Source organism: Callithrix jacchus, chromosome 16 (genome assembly GCF_049354715.1).
Source record: "Callithrix jacchus isolate 240 chromosome 16, calJac240_pri, whole genome shotgun sequence".
NCBI lineage: Eukaryota > Metazoa > Chordata > Mammalia > Primates > Cebidae > Callithrix > Callithrix jacchus.
Genome location: NC_133517.1, coordinates 63,367,355 through 63,389,781, shown reverse-complemented (window position 1 = coordinate 63,389,781; position 22,427 = coordinate 63,367,355). Strand labels below are relative to the sequence as shown.

Here is a 22,427-nt window from a genome sequence, read left to right as displayed (position 1 = left end):
TTTTTCTTCAGCTTTGAAAGACAGGACAGACATAGGTTGGCTGAGAAGGAGGTGCAACGTGGGGGTGGGGAAACAGAGATAAGAGTGTTTGGGGAAGGAGCATCTTGTTTTGAAGTGAGAACAAAGGAATTGAATTTGAATGAATAAATAAATCACAGATGAGTAGGGTGAAGACTATAATATAAATTTCAACATCCTTGACAGCATAAAGTGTTGCCTACAGAATGAAGCTGTGGAAGTGGAGGGGAGGGGAAATGGAGGAGAGAAGCTAAATTTAACAGACACTATCAAACAGTAGAAAAAGAGTTTAAGCTTATTATTAGAGTTACAAAGAGAACCGACAAAACTTAAAGCACAACGATAGTACTAGCAAATGCTGGGAAAAGGATGGAATGAGAAGGGAGAAAAACGGTAAATCAAAAAATATAGTTTCAAGTGTAGTAAACAGAGTCATGGAGGCCAAAAACAGAATAAATAAAGGCAGAAACAGAATGGAAGAAAGGCTGTTTGTGCATAGTGGCATTAAGAGTGAGGAGAGAGAAATATTCACTTCCACCATGAGCTTTACTGTGCTGTTTGAACCATTACCATGTGCATGCTCTGCTCTGAAATCTGTAAAAGAAATTCCACAATTCAGCAGTTGCCCCATTGGCATGAACTGTTTCTCTTCTGTAGCCAGCACTGCACTTGGGCTGGGAATTAGAAGATGAACGAAAGAACAAAGCATTGAGTGCTATAATGGAAGAGGCTTTCTGGTTGGGAGACGTGTAAGAATGACATTAGAAAGAATTCCCAAAAAAGTAAAACAGAAGATGGATACTGAAAATGAAGAAGAGTCCATCAAATGATTCAGCAAGGGTTCTAGAGGCAGATGCCAAAGTGCCTAAAATAACAGAGGCAGGGAATGCAGTGAAACTGTGTAGCAATTGTCGATTGTGCAATTTTGTTTATGCATTTGGTGCTAAATTATAATACTGCAGGGATAAAGCAGCCCAAATAAGGAAGGGCTTATTTATCACATTAGGAGGTCTGGATTGTCTTCTGCAGACCAAGGATCACAAACTCAAATACATAGCTCACTCAGTCAAATTCTCAAAAATAAGAGAAGAGGAGGGGGAAAGATGATGGTAGATGGAAGAGCACATGCCTGAGCTGGGCAGAAGGTGCAGGTGGTACAGCAGATGGTTGCCGAGATTTTCTAGTTTTGAAAATAAAGCTAGGAATCAAGATTTTTATGTGAAAACTGTTGGCAATTTTATTAGTCAGGCTACTTTATGCTGTGTTATGATAACAACAACAACAACTCTAATGCTCAATGGCGTACCATTAAAAAGATTTATTTTTCACTCACACAAAGCCCAGATGGGCAGAACAGCTCTCTTCCATGTTGTACCTATGTCAGCAGGGACCAAGGGTCTTCAGGGTTATTGAACCAAGGTTGAAGAAGTACATTGCCTCTTAACAGCATTGACCCAGGTACCTACTGTCTGGAATGAGTTACTTGCCCTTAATCTAACTTTAAGGGGGACTAAGAAGTATGATGGCACACACGGGTGTTTAATAAGCACTCAATATATCTGCCATGCCAACTAATACAATCATTTTTTAAAAAATACCATATGATGCCTTTAATAATGGTTTTGGCAGAAGAGTGGGCAGTTTAAGATCTCTGCTATAGCCAAAGATTGGAGATACTTTAGAAATATCACATTTTCATTTTACAAAAAATAATTCCAGAAGCTGTGCAGAAGATCGACCAGAAGGGCAACACTAGAGGCGGGATGGTTATTGAAATTGCCTGGAAACGCCCTACTGAGGAGCTGAAACAGGAAAGGAACAATCGGGTTAGGAAAGGAGAGGTGCTCACGAGTGCTATTAACTCTTGGTTTACATCCTTGGTTCCTAAGAGGAGGATTCCACGAAGTTTGTGTGACTTGCCCAAGGTTGCAAAGTTAATAAGCAGCTGTTCAAAACATTAATCCAGCACACCTTTTATCCCTTTGGTAGAATGGTCGAAAAAAAACTAATGGATATATAAAATCTTTGGGGCCGGCGCGGTGGCTCAAGCCTGTAATCCCAGCACTTTGGGAGGCCGAGGCGGGTGGATCACAAGGTCAAGAGATCAAGACCATCCTGGTCAACATGGTGAAACCACATCTCTACTAAAAATACAAAAAAATTAGCTGGGCGTGGTGGCGCGTGCCTGTAATCCCGGCTACTCAGGAGGCTGAGGCAGGAGAATTGCCTGAACCCAGGAGGCGGAGGTTGCCGTGAGCCGAGATCGCGCCATTGCACTCCAGCCTGGGTATCAAGAGGGAAACTCCGCCTAAAAAAAAAAAAAATCTTTGACTTTGAGAATTAGGCTTTGGGGAGCTTATCTAACCCAAACACTCAATGCCATCAGATTTTGTTCATAACTGATTTTAAATGTGAACCTCCTCAAAGATATTACTTTCTTCTTAACTTATAAGACCTGCCAATGGGTAAACATCAAATAGATAATGTATTCATTTTCCAACCTTGATTTAGACTCTTTTTCTATTCCTTCTGGGAAATCTTTAGCTTAAGAAAGAAATATTTTTATCTTTCTCACCTCTAAACGTGTCCTAGTGCTGGAACAGTTGGCATTCTAATCAGCGTGGCTCCCAACCATCTGTGATGAGATTTCTTTGGGAGGATTCAACTCAGTCTCTAATACTCAGAAGTAGTTAATCCACTTGAGCTTAAAGCAGAAAGAAAATAGAGAAAGGAAAATTGCTGGGAGGGAGGGAACAGTAGTAAGGAATGTAGGGGAGGGTGAATTAAATGAAACTGTGAGCTTTTTTACTTTTTTGCCCTAAACCTTCAGAAAATGAGAACATAATGCATCTGTATAAGAGCACATAAAAGTTAATGTGAAGAAAAAAATTTTCATATTAATTGTATGGAAGTTTCATAGCAGGCACTGGGATGGTCATTTTATGTTATCATTTCAGTTAATCTGTTCTATTTCCCCATGTGATAGTTGATGTTATCCCTATTTTATAAATGAGAAAAGTAAGACTCAAAAACATACCATATCACAAGCTATCAGAGAATCCTTTTATTTAAACTCAAAGTCTGAGTACTTTGTTTTCAATATCCTTAGCAACAGTCTTATATTAGAATTCAACAAATTTTTATCAAGTATTTACCATAAACCCCAAATTATGATGCAATTAATCTTATTTCATCTTTAAAATAATCCTATGAGGTCAGTATTATTAAGCCAAATTTTTATAACTAAGGGAATTGGGGTGCAAAATAAAGAGAATTAAGTGCCTGAAGTTTTATTAAGTGTCAGTAGAAATACGAGACAGGAATTCAAGTTCCTGGAAAACTAGGTCTCTTCGAATTGGCCTTTTTTCTGCTCTCTTTGGAAAGATCCTTCTCATACTGACATCTCTCCCAACTTCTTAGCCTTTTACGATCTTTCTCCCTTTGTCTAGAGGACCTACTGAAAGAAATATTGACGTAGAAAGTCACTTAATTATTACAACCACTTGGAAACATATATGTTATCAGTGTTTGTTCTTCCAGTCACAATATAGGGCGTATGTTAACAGATTAGCCAGCACAATCATATCCTTAAGGGGCACTACTTTGGTGAAAAGATCAAAAGATCTGAGTGTGAAGCTGGTATGTGAGGCATCTTTGTTATGAGAGTTTGAGCAAATATCTGAAACTTTATGATTCTCATATAGAAAATGCCATTTTGGAACATCATCCTGGATCATATGTTCAAGAGGTCCAGCATCCAATTAAAAATATACATTAGATGGCCGGGTGCGGTGGCTCAGCCTGTAATCCCAGCACTTTGGGAGGCCGAGGAGGGTGGATCACAAGGTCAAGAGATCGAGACCATCCTGGTCAACATGGTGAAACCCTGTCTCTACTAAAAATACAAAAAATTAGCTGGGCATGGTGGTGCATGCCTGTAATCCCAGCTACTCAGGAGGCTGAGGCAGGAGAATTGCCTGAACCCAGGAGGCGGAGGTTGCCGTGAGCCGATATCACGCCATTGCACTCCAGGCTGGGTAACAAGAGCAAAACTCCATCTCAAAAAAAAAAAAAAAAAAAGAAAAAGAAAAAGAAAAATATACATTAGAAATGCAAGGAAGAAGAAAAATGTGACCTATATCAAGACATAAAGTTGTCAATTGAAACAGTCACAGAGGTGATTCAGATGATTAAATTAGTAGACAACAACTTTAAAATAGCTATTGAAATTATGTCCAAGAAAAGGATGGACATATGAGAAAATAGATAGAGGATCTCAGCAGAGAAATGAAAACTATAAAAAAGAACCAAATGGAAGATCTAGAATTGAAAAGTGCATTACCAAAAGAAATTAACTGGATGATTATACTGAAGTTTTCTGTCTATTTATTATACCAAATACTGACAAGAGGGTAATAAAACCTCAATTATAATTATGAATATGTATATTTTAAACTTAATATTATTGTATTTTGCTTTGTAAAGTTTTAAATTCTGTTATTAGATGCACAACTGTGATGGTTATTTTTATGTGTCAACTGATTGGGCCATAGGTGCCCAGATACTTTGTCAAATAGTTTTCTGACTACACCTGTGAGGGGGTGTTTTAGATGAGGTCAACATTCGAATTGCTAGACTGAAGACAACTGATTGCCTTCTGTAATGTGGATAGGTCTCATTCAATTAGTTGACAGCCTCAATAGAATAAAGAGTTTGACCCTCCCAAGGGTAACAGGGAACCGTCTTGCTTTATTATCTTGAATTGAGATGTAAGTTATTCTTCTATCTTCAGACTAAAACTGAAACATCAGCTCTTCCTGTGTCTTCCAGCTCTCAGACTGGAACTACATGATTGGCTCTCCTGGGTCTCCAGCTTACCAACTGCAGATCGGGGGACTCCTCAGCTTTCAAAACTACATAAGTTAATTGGTCTTATTGTTTTTTATGGCTGCATAGTATTCCACAGTGTATACACACCACATTTTCTTTATCCAATCTGTGAATGACGGGCATTTAGGCTGATTCCATGTCTTTGCTATTGTGAATTGGGCTGCAATGAACATATGAGTGCATGTGTCTTTGTGGTAGAATGATTTATATTCCTTTGGGTGTATACCAATTAATGGGATTGGTGGGTTAAATGGTAGTTCTGCTTTTAGCTCTTTTAGGAATCACCACACAGCTTTCCACAATGGTTTAACTAATTTCCACTCTTACAAACAGTGTATAAGGATTTCCTTTTTTCCACAATCTTGAAGCATCTGTTATTTTTCTTTTCCTTTTTAATAATAGCCATTCTGAGTGGTGTGAGATGGTATCTCATTGTGGTTATATTTGCATTTCTCTAATAATCAGTGATACTGAGATTTTTTCCCATATGCCTGTTGGTTGCATGTATGTCTTCTTTTGAAAAGTGTTCATATCTTTTGCCCATTTCTCAATGGGGTTGTCTTTTTTTTTTTCTTGTATATTTGTTTAAGCTCCTTATAGATGCTGGCTATTAGACCTTTTTCAGATCATACTTTGCAAATATTTTCTCTCATTCTGTAGGTTGGCTGTTTATTCTGTCAATTTTTTTTAATAGAAGCTGTATAGAAGCTCTTAAGTTTAATTAGATCCTGTTTGTCAATTTTTGCTTTTATTGCAATTGCGTTTGGCATCCTTGCCATAAAATATTTGCCTGTTCCCACATCCAGAATGGCATTCCCTAGGTTGTCTTCCAGAATTTTTATAGTTTTGGGTTTTACATTTAATTATTTAATACATTTTGAGTTGATTTTTGTGTATGATATAAAAAAGGGGTCCACTTTCAATCTTCTGCATATAACTAGCCAGTTATCACAGCACTATTTATTGAATAGGAAGTCCTTATCCATAGCTTGTTTTTGTCAGCTTTGTTGAAGATCAGGTGTTTGTAGATGTGACCTTATTTCTGGGCTTTCTGTTCGTTCCATTGGTCTATGTGTCTGTTATTCTGCTAGTACCATGCTGTTTTGGTTACCATAGTTCTGTATATAGTTTGAGGTCAGGTAATGCCTCTAGCTTTGTTCTTTTGGCTTAGGATTACCTCAGCTATTCAGGCTTTCTGGTTCCATATGAATTTTTAAAAAGTTGTTTCTAGTTCTTGCAGCTGATAGCTTGCAGTGAGTGCCGAGAATGAGTACTCAGACAATTCCAGCTGAGCAGGGCGGGGAGCAACTCTTCTGAGAGAGTACTGCTCCAAGACCCCTCCACCATGTATTTATTGAAAGAGCTTGTTAAACCACAAACATCCAGTAGACTGCTTTTTGAAGCCAGGTCCTGAGGCACATATTACATTGTAAAAGCAATCAAACGACATTCTCAGGAGGCTGTTTTCAGTGTTCCTTATCACACACCCCACTCCTTGTCCTGTTTTCAGGGTTAAGGAGTTACAGTCTCATGCACAAACAACACACACACAGTGCCTCAGTATTTTTCCATGCCCTGACCTCAAATGCCTTGGACATAAGCTTGAATATGTTGCTATGCATCCCCCACAGTTCTGTGACAGATGACACTGGTAGTTTGATTGGAATATTACTGGATCTGTAAATTGCTTTGGGCAGTATGCCCATTTTAATATTACTCATTTTTTTTATTCATAAGCATGGAATGTTTTGCCATCTGTTTGGGTCATCTCTGATTTCTTCAAGCAGTGTTTTGTAATCCTCATTGTACAAATCTTACACCTTTCTGATTAGCTATATTCCTAGGTATTTTATTTTTTTTTTTGCAATATGAATAAAATTGCTTTCCTGATTTGGCTCTCAGCTTGGCTGTTGTTGGGTATAGAAATGTTAGTGATTTGTGTACATTGATTCTGTATCCTAAAACTTGCTGAAATTGTTTATTAGCTGAAGGAACTTTTGGGTAAAACCTATGGGGTTTTCTAGATAAAGAATCATATTATCTGAAAACAGGGATAGTTTGACTTTCTCTCTTCCTCTCTTACAAATAGGAAGAGAGAAAGTCAAACTATCCCTGTTTGATTTTCTATTTCTATGCTTTTTTTTTTTTTCTCTTGACTAATCAGTCAAGAGACTAGTTGAATAGAATGGTGAGAGAGGCCATTTTTGTCTTATGCTGGTTTTCAAGGTGAATTCTTCGAGCTTTTCCTCATTCAGTATGATGTTGGCTGTGGGTTTGTCATAGATGGTTCTCATTATTTTAAGTGTGTTCCTTCAATACCTAGTTTGTTAAGAGTTTCTAACATGAAAACATGTTGAATTTTTTCAAAATACTTTTCTGCATCTATGGAAATAATCATGTGATTTTCAACATTATTCTGTCTATGTGATGAATCACTTTTATTGATTTGCAGATGTTGAACCAATCTTGCATCCAGGGATGAAGACTACATGATCATGGTGGATTAGCTTTTGGATGTCCTGATGAATTCTGTTTGCCAATATTTTCTTGCAGATTTTTGCATCAATGTTTATCAAGAATATTGGCCTGAAGTTTTATATTTTATTGCTCTTGTGCCTCATCCAGGTTTTAGTATCAGTATGGTACTAGCTTCATAGAACAAGATGGGGAGGAGTCCCTCATCTAAAATTTTTTAGAATAGTTTTAAAGAAATGATACCAGATCTTCTTTGCATATCTAGTAGAATTTGGCTGTGAATCCATCTGGTCCTGGGCTTTTTCTTGGTTGGCAGGTTATTTATTACTGATTAAATTTAAGAGCTAATTATTAGTCTTTTCAGGGAGTCAGTTTCTTCCTGGTTAATCATGGGAGGGTATAGTGTCTAGGAATATATCCATCTCTTAGTGTTTTAAGTTTGTGTGTGTAGAGATGTTCATAGTGGTTCCTGATGGTTATTTTTATTTCTGTGGGGTCAGTGATAACATCCCCTTTGTCATTTCTAAAGGTGTATATTTGGATCTTCTCTCTTTTCTTCTTTATCAACCTAGGTAGTGGCCTATCTTATTAATTTTTTCAAACAACAAACTCATGGATTTACTAATCTTTTGAATTTTTTTGTGTGTCTTGATTTACTTTAGTTCAGCTGTGCTTTAGATTACTTCCTGTCTTCTGCTAGCTTTTGGGTTGATTTACTCTTTCTTCTTTGGTTCTTTCAGTTGTGATATTAGGTTGCTAATTTGAGATCTTTCTAACTTTTTAATATGGGCATTTAATGCTATAAATTTTCCTCTTAACTTTGCCTTAGCTGTGTTCCAGAAATCCTGGTATATATATTTTTATTATCATTAGTTTCAAAGAACGTTTTGATTTCTGCCTTAATTTTATTGTTTACCCAAAAGTCATTCAAGAGTAGGTTTTTTTGTGTAGAATCTTGCAGGGGCTCTCTGTATTTCCTGAATTTGACTATTGGTCTGTCTTGCAAGATTGGGGAAGTTTTCATGGCCAATATCCTAAAATACGTTTTCCAAGTTATTTGCTTTCTCCTCCATTCCTTTCAGAGATGCTAGTGATTTGTGGATTTAGACTCTTTATAGAATTCCATATTTCTTCGAGGTTTTATTTGTTCCTTTTTATTCCTTTTTTTCTTTATTTTTGTCTGACTCTCTTATTTCAGAGAGCCAGTCTTCAAGTTCTGAGATTCTTGTTTCAGCTTAGTCTATTCTGCTGTTAATACTTATGATTTCATTATAAAACTCTTATAGAGTGTTTTTAACTCTATCCGATCAGTTAGGTTCCTGTTATACTGGCTATCTTTTCTGTATCCTTTTATTGTAATTCTTATTTTTCTTGGATTCGGTTTCACCATTCTCCTGATTCTCAATGATTCTTTGTTCCCATTCATAATCTGACTTTTATTTCTCTCATTCCAGCCAACTCAGCCTAGTTAAGAACACTTATTGGAAAACTAGTAGAGGACATAAGACACTCTGGCCATTTGAATTGCCACAGTTCTTCTGTTGGTTCTCTCACCTCTGCATGTGGGTGTTCCTTTAACTGCTGTGTAGATCCAGTACAGTCAATAGCCTTCTGTTCTGAATATTTTCACAGGGCTGAAGGTTTGTGCAGGATCTTTATTTGTATCTGGCTTTTGTTTTTGGTTTCATAGAAAGGTATGTTAGCAAAATATTTTTCGTGTTGAGCTTTGTGGTGTGATCCAGTAGGTGGCACTTATGTGTAGTGGGCAGTTGGTAGGCTCTTGCTCAGTTGTGTGGCTCTCCTGTATTTCCTTACAGTTGCAGCCATGTTTCCCTTCCATGCTCTGAAAGTGAGGGCTCCTCTTCCACCGAAGTCATGATTACAAATTGGCATTCCCAGGCTGCCCACCACAGTTTTAGGGTGATCTTAGAGTTTATATTTCCTCTCCAATTTTAAGGCAGCAGAGTAAGGAACCTTAGTAGTGCTTGTGACTGACGGTCTTTTGCTTGTCTGAAGGAGTTCTTAAATAGGATATAAAAGTCAATAATTTTGCAAGAGAAGAATAAAAAATTTTAGATTGCTCTAAAAAATTTTAGATTGCACTAAAATTAAGAACATTGGTTCACATCAATAAACATCATTAAGAGGACAAAAATGAAAGCCACTGGGAGAGAGAAAATATTTATAAGATATATATTTGACAAAAGTCTGATCCAGAATATATAAATAAAGGCTACAAATGGATAAGTAAAAGATAAACAATCCAATAGGAAAGTTGATTTAAAAACTTGAAGGTACTTCAAGAAAGAAAAGGCAATAAAGATGAAAAAGGTGCTCAATAAAGGATCCATCAGAAGCATGCAAACTCAGACCAAAGAAAGTATCACTACCCACCACAGGAATGGACAACATTTTAAAAAGTCAAACCAAAGCAAGGGTTATTGAGTATGTGAAGCAATTGCAACATGCATTTCATTCTGGAAAACTGTTTAGCAGTGTCTACATAGACCTAAATTATGACCCAACATTTCTACTTCTAGGTATATATCCAACAGAAATTCATACCAACGAGTGACAAAAAGTCAAGTTCAGGAATATTTTTAGCAACATTTGGTTTCTAATATTGAGAAATGGGAATTTTTATTAAAATAGAACAGAAAAAGAAATCACAATATATTTATTATTCACCAAAAGGTATATTATATATCAATAAACTAAATAAACTATATGTTGAGATTTATATATATATATATATATATGTATATATATATATATAAATCTCCAACAACATAGGTTTAAATCTCAATGTAATATTGAATTTTAAAAGCCAGATGCAGGACAGATGATTCCATCAAAACATTTTGCAAAAACAGACAAATCTAACTTGTGTTGCTAGAGGTCAGAGTGGTGATTACTTTTATAAAGGAGGAAAAAGAAGGGTTGAAAAGAGGTGCAGGCAGGATTTCTGGGGCTGGTGATGGTATCATTCTGTTTCCCAGTCCGTGTTGTGGTTACATGCATGTCTTCATTTTTTAAAATGGAATCAAACCTATAAATTAAGCACTTCTCTGTATATATTATGTAGTTTAGTAGCAAAAATTATAAATGCTAAAAAAAAGACAAAACCTAAAAAATACAGAGTCAGTGAATGATAAAGATATGAGTAAAAATTCATGTGAGAAAAAACAAAAGCATAAAAAATTCAATAAACCAAAATATGTTTTTGGGAAAAAAAATAATAAAAAGGCAAAAATAGAACAATAAAAAGGCAATTCTATAGCAAATCTACTCCAGAAATAAAGGGAAATAATTTTTAAAGCATACTTTATCCTATTATTTTAAATCATAATCTTGTATTTATATTTATGTACATAATAAATAATAATGTAAATAAATTTTTTTACATTATTGACATCAGACAGTGGGTTAGAGTCAGACGGTTTCAATGTCAATCAATTGATAATGGGGAACCCCTGAATGCTTTTGAGCAAAGACGTGATATGATCTGATTTGTCTTCTGGAAAGATCCCTCTGGGACTAGTATGTAGAATGACTGAATTACTAGTGTGTAGAATGATGCTACTAGTATGTAGAATAATTGAAGAATAACTTTTTTTTTTTTTTAGATGGAGTCTCGTTCTGTTGCCCAGGCTGCAGTGCAGTGGCATGATCTCGGCTAACTGCAACCTCCCCCTTCTGGGTTCAAGGGATTCTCCTGCCTCAGCCTTCTGAGTGGCTGGGACTACAGGTGTCCACCACCATGCCAGGTTAATTGTTTGTATTTTTAGTAGAATTTTTAATAGAGATGGGGTTTGCCATGTTAGCCAGGGTAGTGTCTATCTCCTGACCTCGTGATCCACCTGCTTTGGCCTCCCAAAGCACTGGGATTACAAGTGTGAGCCACTGCACCAGGCCAAAGAATAACTATTTTTAAAAGAAATAAATTTTGCTGCAGAAATAAAGGGAAATGTAAAAAAGAATACTTTCCTGATCCTTCTCAGTTTATGCTATAGTTGTATTTGTTTGAGGCATCACTTTCAAGTGCTTTAAACCAGAGCTAAGGTTTATTTTCATCTTTCTTTTCATTAATCTGAAGGGCAATGATCCATTGTTTGTGACTCAACATTCTGGATTCGCATAGTAGAAGACAGGCAATTTGTTTCAAACCCACAGAAAAACATTTCAACACATTTGTCTTTTTCAGCATCATTACCAATTATGACATTGATATCACAAAAAAATATTAATTCTAAAATAGTCACAAATATTTAATTTAACTGGCAATGCATTTGCTTCTATTCAACCATAGCTATGTTTAGCGCCTGGTTTTTATTTGAAATTTATTAATTCCATCAGCATATACTGAGCTTCCAGTTAGTGCTGGCCACAAGGTTTGATCCTACTATGCAGTAGTGCATAAAACACAACTACCTCCCTGAAGAGCTCTAATCCTATGTGGTCAAGAAATAGGCAAACATAAACATACATTACAGGGCTAGGCATGGTGGCTCATGCCTTTAATCCTAGCACTTTGGGAGGCCAAGATGGGAGGATCACTTGAGCCCGAGAGTTCACGATTAGCCTGGGAAACATGGCAAGACCCTGTCTTCACAAAAATAAAAGTTAAGAAAAAAAAATTAGCTGGATGTGGTAGCCTATGCCTGTAGTCCCAGCTACTCAGAAGGCTGAAGTATGAAGATAGCTTGAGCCTGGGAGGTTGATGCTGCAGTGAGCTGTAATCATGCCACTGTACTCTAGTCTGGGTGACAGACAAGACTGTCTCAAAAAAAAAACTTACATTACAGAGTATTATAAGCTGCAATAGAAATATGTCTGGAGTCATATGGTAGATCAGAGGGGAAAATAATTAAGTTTATTTAGAGAATAGAAAAGTGTTGAAGGAAGATTTCATACAGTCTGAGCATTGAAGTACATGTGGGTTTTGTCTGATGAGAAACAGGGATATGCTGAATGTACTATGAGAAGAATCATTAGCATGCAGTCCTGGGCAGGCATATTATGTGCAGAAAGGCACAGGATAATTATGGGAACATTCAAAGGACCCGTTTGTGAAGGAACTTCAGGTGCCGCTAAGATGCTTAATTTCAGCATAAAGAGGCAAGCCCAGCAGACTTCTAGAGAGATGGATGAGAGGGTCCAGTATTATTTTGAAAGATAACATTCTGTTCACTCTTCTCTGAAGGCCCTGTGAGTGTCTTGCCATCACTTGACTATACCATGAATGTTCTTTCTGATCTTCCTGCTTTGGGCGGTGCAATGTGCTATACTTAGTCTGCTTTTAAAGCATTGCCTGCCAGCATAAAAGTCACGTGTCCTTGGAACTATTTTCTGAGCTTTCTGGCACAATCAGTTTCTCTCTCTACAGTGTATGCTGCCTTAAACATATGCTATTATAAGAGGCACCCCAATTAATGATACATATACTTCCAATCCTTCACTAGATTTGAGGATATCTGATGATCCTGGGCCCTGCCTTCTTATTTATAGCTTTAGTGCCCTGAAGAGCTCTAAGTATGTAATGAGTATTTAATCAATGCTTATTAAACATACCTCTCAATCATACAGTCAATTGTGTTTAAGAAAATGGCCTATCAAATAACCATAATGACCCAGAAGAATTTTTGTATTGTAAAATATCACACAATTTTTGTTTGATAGTTTTAATTGTTTTAAATTGGCATCTCCTGTAATAAAAGAAACTCATAAATGCTTTGAAAAGAAAGTCAAGGAAAAGTTCTAACATTTACTTGACATTACTAGAAGCTCACACTATGCCAAGAATATGTGTCATGGTTAATTATGTGTCAACTTGGCTAAGGTGTTGTGTACAGTTGTTTGGTAAAACACCAGACTAGATGTTTTTGCTAAGTGATTTTTAGATGTAATTAACATTTAAATCAGTACATTAATAAAGTAGATTAACCTCCTGCTTTAATAATGTGGGTGGGGCTCACCCAGTCAGTTGAGGGCTTAAGAGAAAAGAAAGAGGTCCCTGGAAGAAGGGAAGAAATTCTGCCTCCAGGTTGCCTTGAAACTCAAGACTACAACATCAAAAACATTAACTCTTGTTAGAATTTCTAGCCTTTCAGCCTCTTCTGCAAATTTCGGACCTACCAGCTTCCACAATCCTGTGAGCCAATTCTTTAGAACAAATCAGTCCCCTCTCCTCATTACTCTTACTTAGATAACACAATATGACATCATTCACACATCACAATCAGCTTTTGAGGCCAGGATTATTCCTATTTTTGCACAAAGTTATTGATACTCTGAAAGCTTATGTATCTTACATGGTGGCTGTAGCAGACAGCAATACTGTTTGTTCACCAATAATCTATCTCTCCTAGGGTGAGCAACTGTTCTCATTTGCCTAAAACTGTGGTTAGAGAAGACAGAATGTAGGAATCACAAACTCAAACCAGGAACTGAGACTTACAGCTCTTTCTCTAAGCGTTTAGCGAACAGTTGCAAGACAGAGACCCTCTTAGGATGGAAGAGAAATTTCCATAGATGCCATTGTACTCAGAAGAACATAGATCGAGGAATTGTTGGTTAAACCCTTGAATAATTATTTTCTCTTTCAAAGCTTCAAGTCACCTATCTGTGAAGTAAAGGTGTGTACCACATACTTACTCTCTTTCCTCTCAGCCCTGACATTTTATGGTTGGACACATCCTCCTCAGTATCATCACAGATGCATCTCCTAGATTTTCTTGATCACCAGAAAGCAAAAAAGAAAGTCTAAGATAAACTAAAAGTTCAGACACAATAAAGAATACACTAACAAGTTTGTTAAGGTTCTTTAATTGGCAGAATGCATTAGGGTAAATGTGAATGGCTTTGTAGAGTTCCTCATTTCCTGCTTATCTCATTAACAATATTTGTATCTTAAATGACTTGACTTTTAGTTTGTGGTCAAGAATACATAAGGATAGTTAAATAATTATAGACAGTATGTGTTCTTTACTGCAACTGAGCCAGACTTGATGGGAGATAATATGAAGACAACCCAACTCTAGCCAAAGCTCTTTCCCTGTGCACTTCTCACCCGACTGTCATGGTGTACACAGCTCAACTGTTCACAACCCTCTTGGACTTGTCTGACAGCCACCACTTAAATGCAAGTGTCCCGCAGCATCCTCTTTCTGTCAGGACCGAGGCAGATTTGAATTTCTTCTGTTGTAAAGTGTGTGCATTTTAACAGCTTTTTAATTGAACGATTCTCTAAAAGTACATTAGGAATTTTTGTATCATATGCTTTTATGTTCAGACACAAAGATTTATTTATGTTAAATTTCTAGATGATGTCAGAATTGCAAGAGTTCTTCATGGATGAATCAACAGATTGAGAGAACTGAACGAATTTATCTAAAGCCAAATAAACTATTTGTTTGCTAACATTTGATGTGTGCAGAGCTCTATGATGGGGCTGAGCATGGAAGAGAGATGCGACATGTTCTCCAACCTCTGTGAGACTGGTGCTATATCTCAGCCATGAATTGATTCTTTAGGTTAAAGAAGAGAAATCAAATTCTGCTTGAAATATGTGGCAAAGTTGTCAAAAAAGAAATTTTGAGAATAAAAAATAATTCTCTATTGCAAGCAGAGAGGGAGCACATGCCAGCAAAGGCCTATAAGTAGAAAGAACATAGCATTCTTAGGAGGCAGAGAATTTTTAGTAAAGTTGAGAACTTTGACAGAACATTATAATAACCTGGGGAACTATAAAAAGTATAAACGCTGAAGGCCATACCCAGACCTTCTGCCTTTATTGAAAGTAGGTGGAAATTCAAATTGCCTTACACTTTTCAATAGTATTGAGTACATCAATTCCTTATAAAATGGGGAAGAACAAGTACCCCAAAAGTCCCATACATGAAGAAGAACTTGGAGGCCTTCTTATCCACTCCTGTGATTTTTACAAAGAAGATGAGAACTAAATAGAATTTATTTACCCATAAACATATTGAAAATTTCAATTGAGGCTGGCATAGTCTCAAAACATTTTTATACTCTCTTCTTACAGGATTAGTTGGACAAAGTTGGGTCTCATTAATATGTGCTGATTGGCAATATTTATTTCCAAGCATGAGCATATGTAATCTGATAACCACCCATTCTTAACCAGTATCTGTGTTAACTAAAGTTGGTTTGGTCAACTCAACCAGGCTTCCCTTGGAAGAAGCTGTTCTAACTGTGTATTAGTCAGCTCTGGCTGCCATAACAAAATACTATAGACTGGGTAGCTTCAATAATATAATAAGTTGTTTGTGGTGGCTGCAAGTTCAACATCAAGGTACCAGCAGGGTTGTTTTCAGTTTCTGGTGAAGATTCTTCTGAGCTGTCAGACTGCTGCCTCCTTGCTATGCTCTCACATGGCTTTTCCTTGGCACAGAGCTCTCTGGTGTCTCTTCTAAATAAGGATGCTAATCCTATTGGATAAGGGCCCCACCCTTATGTCCTCATTTCATGTTAATTACTTTTATTTTTCTTTTGAGATGGGGTCTTACCCTGTCATCCAGGCTGGAGGGCAGTGATGGAATCTTGGCTCACTGCAACTTCTGCCTCCCAGGCTGAAGCAATCCTTCCACCTCAGCCTTGTGAGTAGCTGGAACTACAGGTGCATGCCATCACACCAGGCTAATAATTTGTACTTTTGGTAGAGATGGGGTTTTGCCACTGCCCCACCTGTAAGCACTCTTTTAGAAGATCCGTCTCCAAATACGGCCACTCTAGGGGTTAGGGCTTCAATCTATGCATTCTGGGGTGATATAAACATTAAGTCTAGAACAAACCACATAAAATATTCATCAAGCTTGTGTTTTTCATTCTGTACACAAGCAAATATTTAAGCACAGGATTTTTAAAGGGAGTGAGGGTTGACTCTGTTTATATTATTGAGTTTGATTTTCTTTTTGTATATAAATGCCTTACACTTAGTAGATTAGGATACATTTTGCCTGAAATCACCTTGAATGTTTTGCTCTTGCATGACTGGCAGGTTGTAAGATAGGAACTAGGCTCTATGCACAGATCCATCTGGCTTTTCTTGCCTATCTGATGTAAAGTTTTAAAATAAGACTTGAATTATAAAATATCCTAGGTATTCAATACCAGACTGTTTAAATAATTAAAGATTCATAGCTGGCAACAAAAAATAGAGCATTTGGACTTTGGAGTAGACAAAACAGATTTTAAATCCTGGCCCCCTTCCACACTCTGAAAGAATGTGGAAGTTACATAAGTCCTGTCTGAACATCAGTTTCCTCTTACATGCACATTGAGTAATATGAACTTCATGAGTACTGTGAGGATAAACTATATTCATTCAACCCCTAACCACTATCAATATTTATACTGTTTAACAACTAGTAAGATATGGGTATTGCCCAATCATAATAGATAGTGTCCAATGGAAAACAAAAACAAAAATAAAAAAACAATAAACAAACAAAAACTATAGGTACACTTCAGCCAAATGGCGAATTTTTGTTCAATCATTGGCCTGAATGAACGTAGGTATAGGTGCAGAAAATGCAGAAAGCAATAGAACAAGATCTATATCTTAAGAGATTCAACGTATACTGAGGAAACGTCAGACACATAACAGAATAAATGCAATGTAGTGTTATAGATAATATGATAATGTTGTGGTCTAGATATTTGTCTCCCGTGACAACAAATATAGACGTGGAATCCTAACCTTCAAGGTGAAGGAGATAAGAACTTTGGAAGGTGACTAGGTCATGAGGGTAGAGCCCTCCTAAATGGAGTTGGTGCCTTCATAAATGGAGCCCTAGAGAACTGTTTTGCTCCGTCCACCATGTGAGGACACTGTGAGAAGCTGCCATCTATGAACCAGGGATAGCCCTCACCAGACACCACATCTGCCAGCACCTTCATCTTGGACCTCCAGCCCCCAGAACTATGAGAAAGAAATTTCTGTTGTTTATGAGCCACTCAAAAATTGTTTAGTTGTAGCAGCCTGAATGGACTAAGACAGATAGACAGTATGTGATGAGTGAAAGTGACTCGTATTAGCCTGGCATATAACAGGCTGTCTTCTCTTCATGTTTGCCTGAATAGGGAAGCCACTTTTGCATCATCATGAGATTAAGCACTATTTTATCTAACATAAGCGGGAGGGAGAGAGAAAAATCAGAAGGCAGATACTACTCATATTATGAATAAAATGAAACCAATTTTAAAAATCCAGCTCATTCTAGTCTTCCTCTTGTACTGCAGTGCATTGCTTTAGCATGCTACCCTCCAGGCATGTGTAATTTGTCACTGTTACCCAAACACATAAGTAATCTCAATAATACAAAAATAATAATTACCTTTTATATCCAGTGAACCAAGCGTTGCACTACCCATTTTATGTCTGTCATCTCATTTAATCCTCTTTGAGGCTGCTAAGAAGACAGTATTATATCTACTTGTTCAGTGTTGACGCTGAAGGTCAGAGGGGTGGAGTGAATGCTCAAGGTTTATTTCACTGATGGTCTGTTCAGGATGGTAACTCAGAACCAAATCCACCTGCTCATTCAGTGCTCGGATTTGGTTCCAAGTTACCATCCTGGATACACCCAGTGACTTCCTAGAGGCTGCAGGGCAGCCCAATCCCTTGCTTGTTTCTCATCTTATGTGGACTCTTTGAAACAAAAGACAACTCTTACCTAAAATAGGGCAGTATCATAAGACAGTGCAGGTAAAAAGAAACAATGTCATATTATGACAATATTTAAGGAAATAAAAATTAAATATTTTATAGCACCAGAAATATGATTACTGAACAAATCTTTTCATTATGTTGATATGTAAGGGCATAGAGAAGAGAGGAGACACTTGTTGAAAAGGGAGATTTTAGTGTTATCCTTGTATGTATAGTGATGTGTAGTCTGCACTACTGAAAAAAAGTGATGTGAATGCTACCAACTTGGATTCCTTGGGCACAAATATATGCTTTTAAGTAGAAGTGTTACTAACAGAAAAAAAAAAGCATTCTTTATGACTGCAGGCTTACCCACCAAAATGAGTCTAGAGGTTCTTTATTTTACAGTCTGACACAGAAATCCTTCATGTTGCCTCCTAGGCAGCAACACAAGAGTGTTGTCCCCTAAAGACTGGCCATAGAAGGGGTGCTCATCAGTCCGGGCCCACCTGCGGTGGTTAACAAAGGGCCCGTGGGGCTCAGTCTCTGATCTCATTTCTCTGTAGCCAATGGCAATTTTTGTTTTTCCACCCATGGCTTGGGTTGACCTGAACCTGCTTTTGTCTGGCTCAATCACAGACTTCCCAACCTCTAGTTTCACCATCACGTTTCCAGGATTCCTCAGTTTTTGTGGCAAATAGCATGCTGTGATCAAGCGTGCTTTTGATGCTATGACTGGTGGCCCCTGGGATATTTGGGGGTTATGTGATTTAATCATACCAGAGAATTTCTTTGTTCCTCTGCCTATTCCTTGCTCCTGCCTGGGCTGGACGGTTTGGTGGTTACTATTTATTAACTTTTGCAATGTAACCATATTGCATTTCAGGGTCCACATAATAGGCCAACTATTAATTATAATATTGAAAGTCAAACTGAAGTTCAGGGCCAAGCCGAGGTCAATTTCTGTGTGCCAGGACAGAAACCACCAAAAGCCAAGCTGAGCTAGAGTTGGGATGACAAACAGCAACTAGAGGAAATCAGAACTGGAAAAACTGTGGGGGAGAATCGAACCAATGTCCAACTTGGCTAAAGATGTAGTCTTGCCATCAAGATTTACTGCAAAGGGCAAGAGTCATGTTTCTCAGCTCATGCCGTGGGCTTTGTCAACCCTGCTGCCTATCAGCTGGTAGCAAGAAGCAAATCACCACAACCATGAGCTCCTACTCCCGGCTGATGCTTCCCTTCACTGAAATGATAAAATGATGGATTTTGCTCAGATTGCATAATACTCATATTAAAATAGGGATTGGCTAATAATGGAGATTCACTAACAATCAAGAGGACTTACATTCATACACATTATTTCCTACAATGCCCACTCTTAAAGCAATATGAAGCTGCTTACAGTAAACACTGTAGCTACAATACATTTATTAAAACGAGATGAAAGTGCACATTAGCAAGTAATGGAATAGCAATAGACAGAGAGGCCAATGAAATGTGAGTTTCAAACCTGAGGCTTCTGGCGGCACCTGCAGACAAAATGAAAGGCATAACTGTCAAATGAAACTTATCATTATGACCTGCAAAAGAAATCACTTGGATGGGAAAACCACTACATGCCAGCAACTGATTACTTTATGCAATCATCTCATCAGTGTCACATTTTAAAAGAGAGGAAGACAGACAATTTATCCCAAGTCACAGCAGCAGTAGAGGAAAAACTAGATTTGAGGGAATAGTATCCATGGTCTCATGTCTATCTGCTTTACCCTAAACAGAGGCTGCTTCCCCATGGGGATATAATCAGGCCCTGACACAAAGATCAGCTTACAAAGATCAATTCAGTTATCCTAATTTGTTTTAATCTTGTTGATTTTCAAAAGTCCATTTGTTAATTTACTTAACGTATTCATTCCGTTTCTGTAGATGATGAGACAGCTTTGCCCTCTGACCTCAAGGAACTTACTAGTAGAGAGAAACATATAATGAATATACTATTAGAGCAGATGCCCAGTGTATGATTTTTCTGATGATGAGAAAGATGATGAAGAAAAAGATGATGATGATGGGACAGTGATGGTGACGGTGATGTCACAGAGAGGCAAGAAAGGAAAGGAAGAGGAAAAGAAGGGGAGAGGGAAGAGAAAACAGAGAAGGTGCACGAAGAAGGGCGAGGAAAAAATCTAGTTGTTTTTAGACATTAGTCTAGGCAAATGCCACGTCTCCACACATCTCCTGAGTCCTGGAGCCATGCCCCCAACCTCTTAAGTTCTTTTTTATTTTTAGCTCCAGCAATCAAGATTCAGGCTTAAGCTCAAAGTCCATTTCAGCATAGTTCACTAAGTTACTTCACGTGAGACGATCTGATTAAGTGCATTGTCCCTTTTCTTTACTTAATCTTTACAAAAAGCCATCAGAAATACTCCTCTATGCACTGCATATGATAGAGACAATGCCATGGCTGAAGCAGACCCTGGAACAGATGAAGATGAGCTTCAGAGGAGGATGAGCTGCCACCACCTTCCCTTCTCAGAGCCACTGCTGAGCAATGGAGCATCTGTCCTTGCGAGAGGTGTTGGAGGGCAGGAGCAAGTGAGCAAATATGACTCTTACAAAAAAAGAGTCAATTTCTTCCAGTGTACATGTGGCTGCATTAGTAATGGTGAAGGAAATGGATAACCAAGATTCATCTGCCACTTGGGAAAGTGCATGCAGAATGGTCAATATACTAGTTTGCTTTAATTATGGGTTAGATGCTATGTGGAAAATGTAAAACTCCTGACGCTCCAAATAAGACAGCTAATATTCTACCTGCTGTGAATTTCAAGCATTATATCTTAGCAATTTCTTTTGGAAAGAGCCCAGGGCAAATTAGAGAGCAGTAAGTTCTTAGAATCCAGCCCTAGTCTGCAGAGGTGGGGTGTCCCCTTCCCCATAGCAGCCAGGATGTTCTGATGGTGTCATCCTCCTGACCCTCCTACAGGCTACCACTTGCACTGGGGAAGAATGGTTCTCAACTGCATCTTGAATTGACAGAGCAAGCTTCTGATCTTTGGCCTGCTCCCCACTGGCAGTGTAAACTTCTCTGTATTACTTGATTTTTCTGAACCTAAGATGAGCCCAAAATCAGTAGTAGCAGTGGCGCTGGAAGAAATAAAGAAGTGGAAAGAGAAGTAATAATAACATCCAATTAATTGCCTATCACTTGGCTTACTGCCTGGCATTAGCAGTAATCATTACCCCTGCACTTAAAAATAGATATCTTTCTCTTCGTTTTTAGATGAAGAGAGACTGAGACTCAGATAGCAGTTGCCCAAAGCCTCAGAGTTGGTGAGTGGCATGGCCAGGACTTGAACCCTACTAAAAATCTTTTTCGGCTGCCTCAGCCTTCATTATGTAATGCTGCCTACCTATGGCATTCCTGCGGTGACTGGTTGGATGCAAGGGAAAGCAGGAAGCCCAGGGTACCTCTCAGAGTTCTGATGTTGGTGGGCAATTCTCTGGGAAGATGGACGGGAGAAATACAAAGTCCACATGGGCAGCCATGGTGTGTCTGGGTTTCAGAGGACAACCACACCGTTGTCCTTCCGTGTATTGCTGTAGCTCACTGCCCCTTCCATCGGCCTTCTCTAAATGCAACCTTTGGCTTCACCTACCTTCCTCCCAGTCTTTTCTCAACTGAACACAACCTGGTGTGTTCCCTCACTTTACAAGTGATAGTATGTACTCTCAATCTCCCTAATTTTTGAAACACCACTTCCGTTTTGGTTGTATGAACCACACTTCCCTGTTCTCTTTCTATCTCTGATCGCCCTGAGACATAATTGCTGGCAGCTTGTCATCTGGATGCTTTGATCATGTCTCTGGTCTTTGCTATAAGTCTTCTCCTCTCCTTTCCTCTCTTCGGTTCTTTTCCCCACTGTTAGGTCTCCCCACATGCTCTTATTAAGCTATCTTACATACGTCTTTGGAGCCAATTATCACTGTGAACTGCTATCAATGCCTCCCCAATATCTGTCATGAGGTAAGCGGTCAACATCACTTAAAAATTTTTCCTGGTAATAAATAAGTAAATTATCACTAGGTAAATGGATGTAAATGTCTAACAACTGGAAAGGGGCTCTGATTTAGAAATCTGTGTCTCAGATTTGTCTTATTGAGATGATGCTTAAAGCTGAAGAACTGGCTGAAATCAGCCAGGGAACATGTGTCAGGAAAACAAAGTCCTAAGGAATACTAACAGTTACAGGAAGAAGAGAGAATGGGGGTCTCTGGGAGAAATCACAGTTACCAAGATGGTAAGAGTGAAGGGCTGAGGACATGCAATGCTAGAAGCCAATGGAAGTAAGAGTTTGGTGGCAGAGGG

At 38.1% G+C, this 22,427-nt stretch overlaps 1 long non-coding RNA gene across 1 annotated transcript in view; it reads right to left on the bottom strand.

Annotated features, from left to right (window-relative positions):
• LOC118148471 (uncharacterized) overlaps window positions 1-17,809 on the bottom strand; it is a 117,449-nt gene extending 99,640 nt beyond the window's left edge. The window contains exons 1-2 of the long non-coding RNA XR_004735287.3: window positions 17,745-17,809; window positions 2,594-2,722 (exon numbers count right to left, since the gene is read on the bottom strand). This is a non-coding gene — a long non-coding RNA (uncharacterized LOC118148471). The remainder of the gene's footprint in view (window positions 1-2,593; window positions 2,723-17,744) is intronic.
• Between the last annotated feature and the right edge of the window lie 4,618 nt (window positions 17,810-22,427).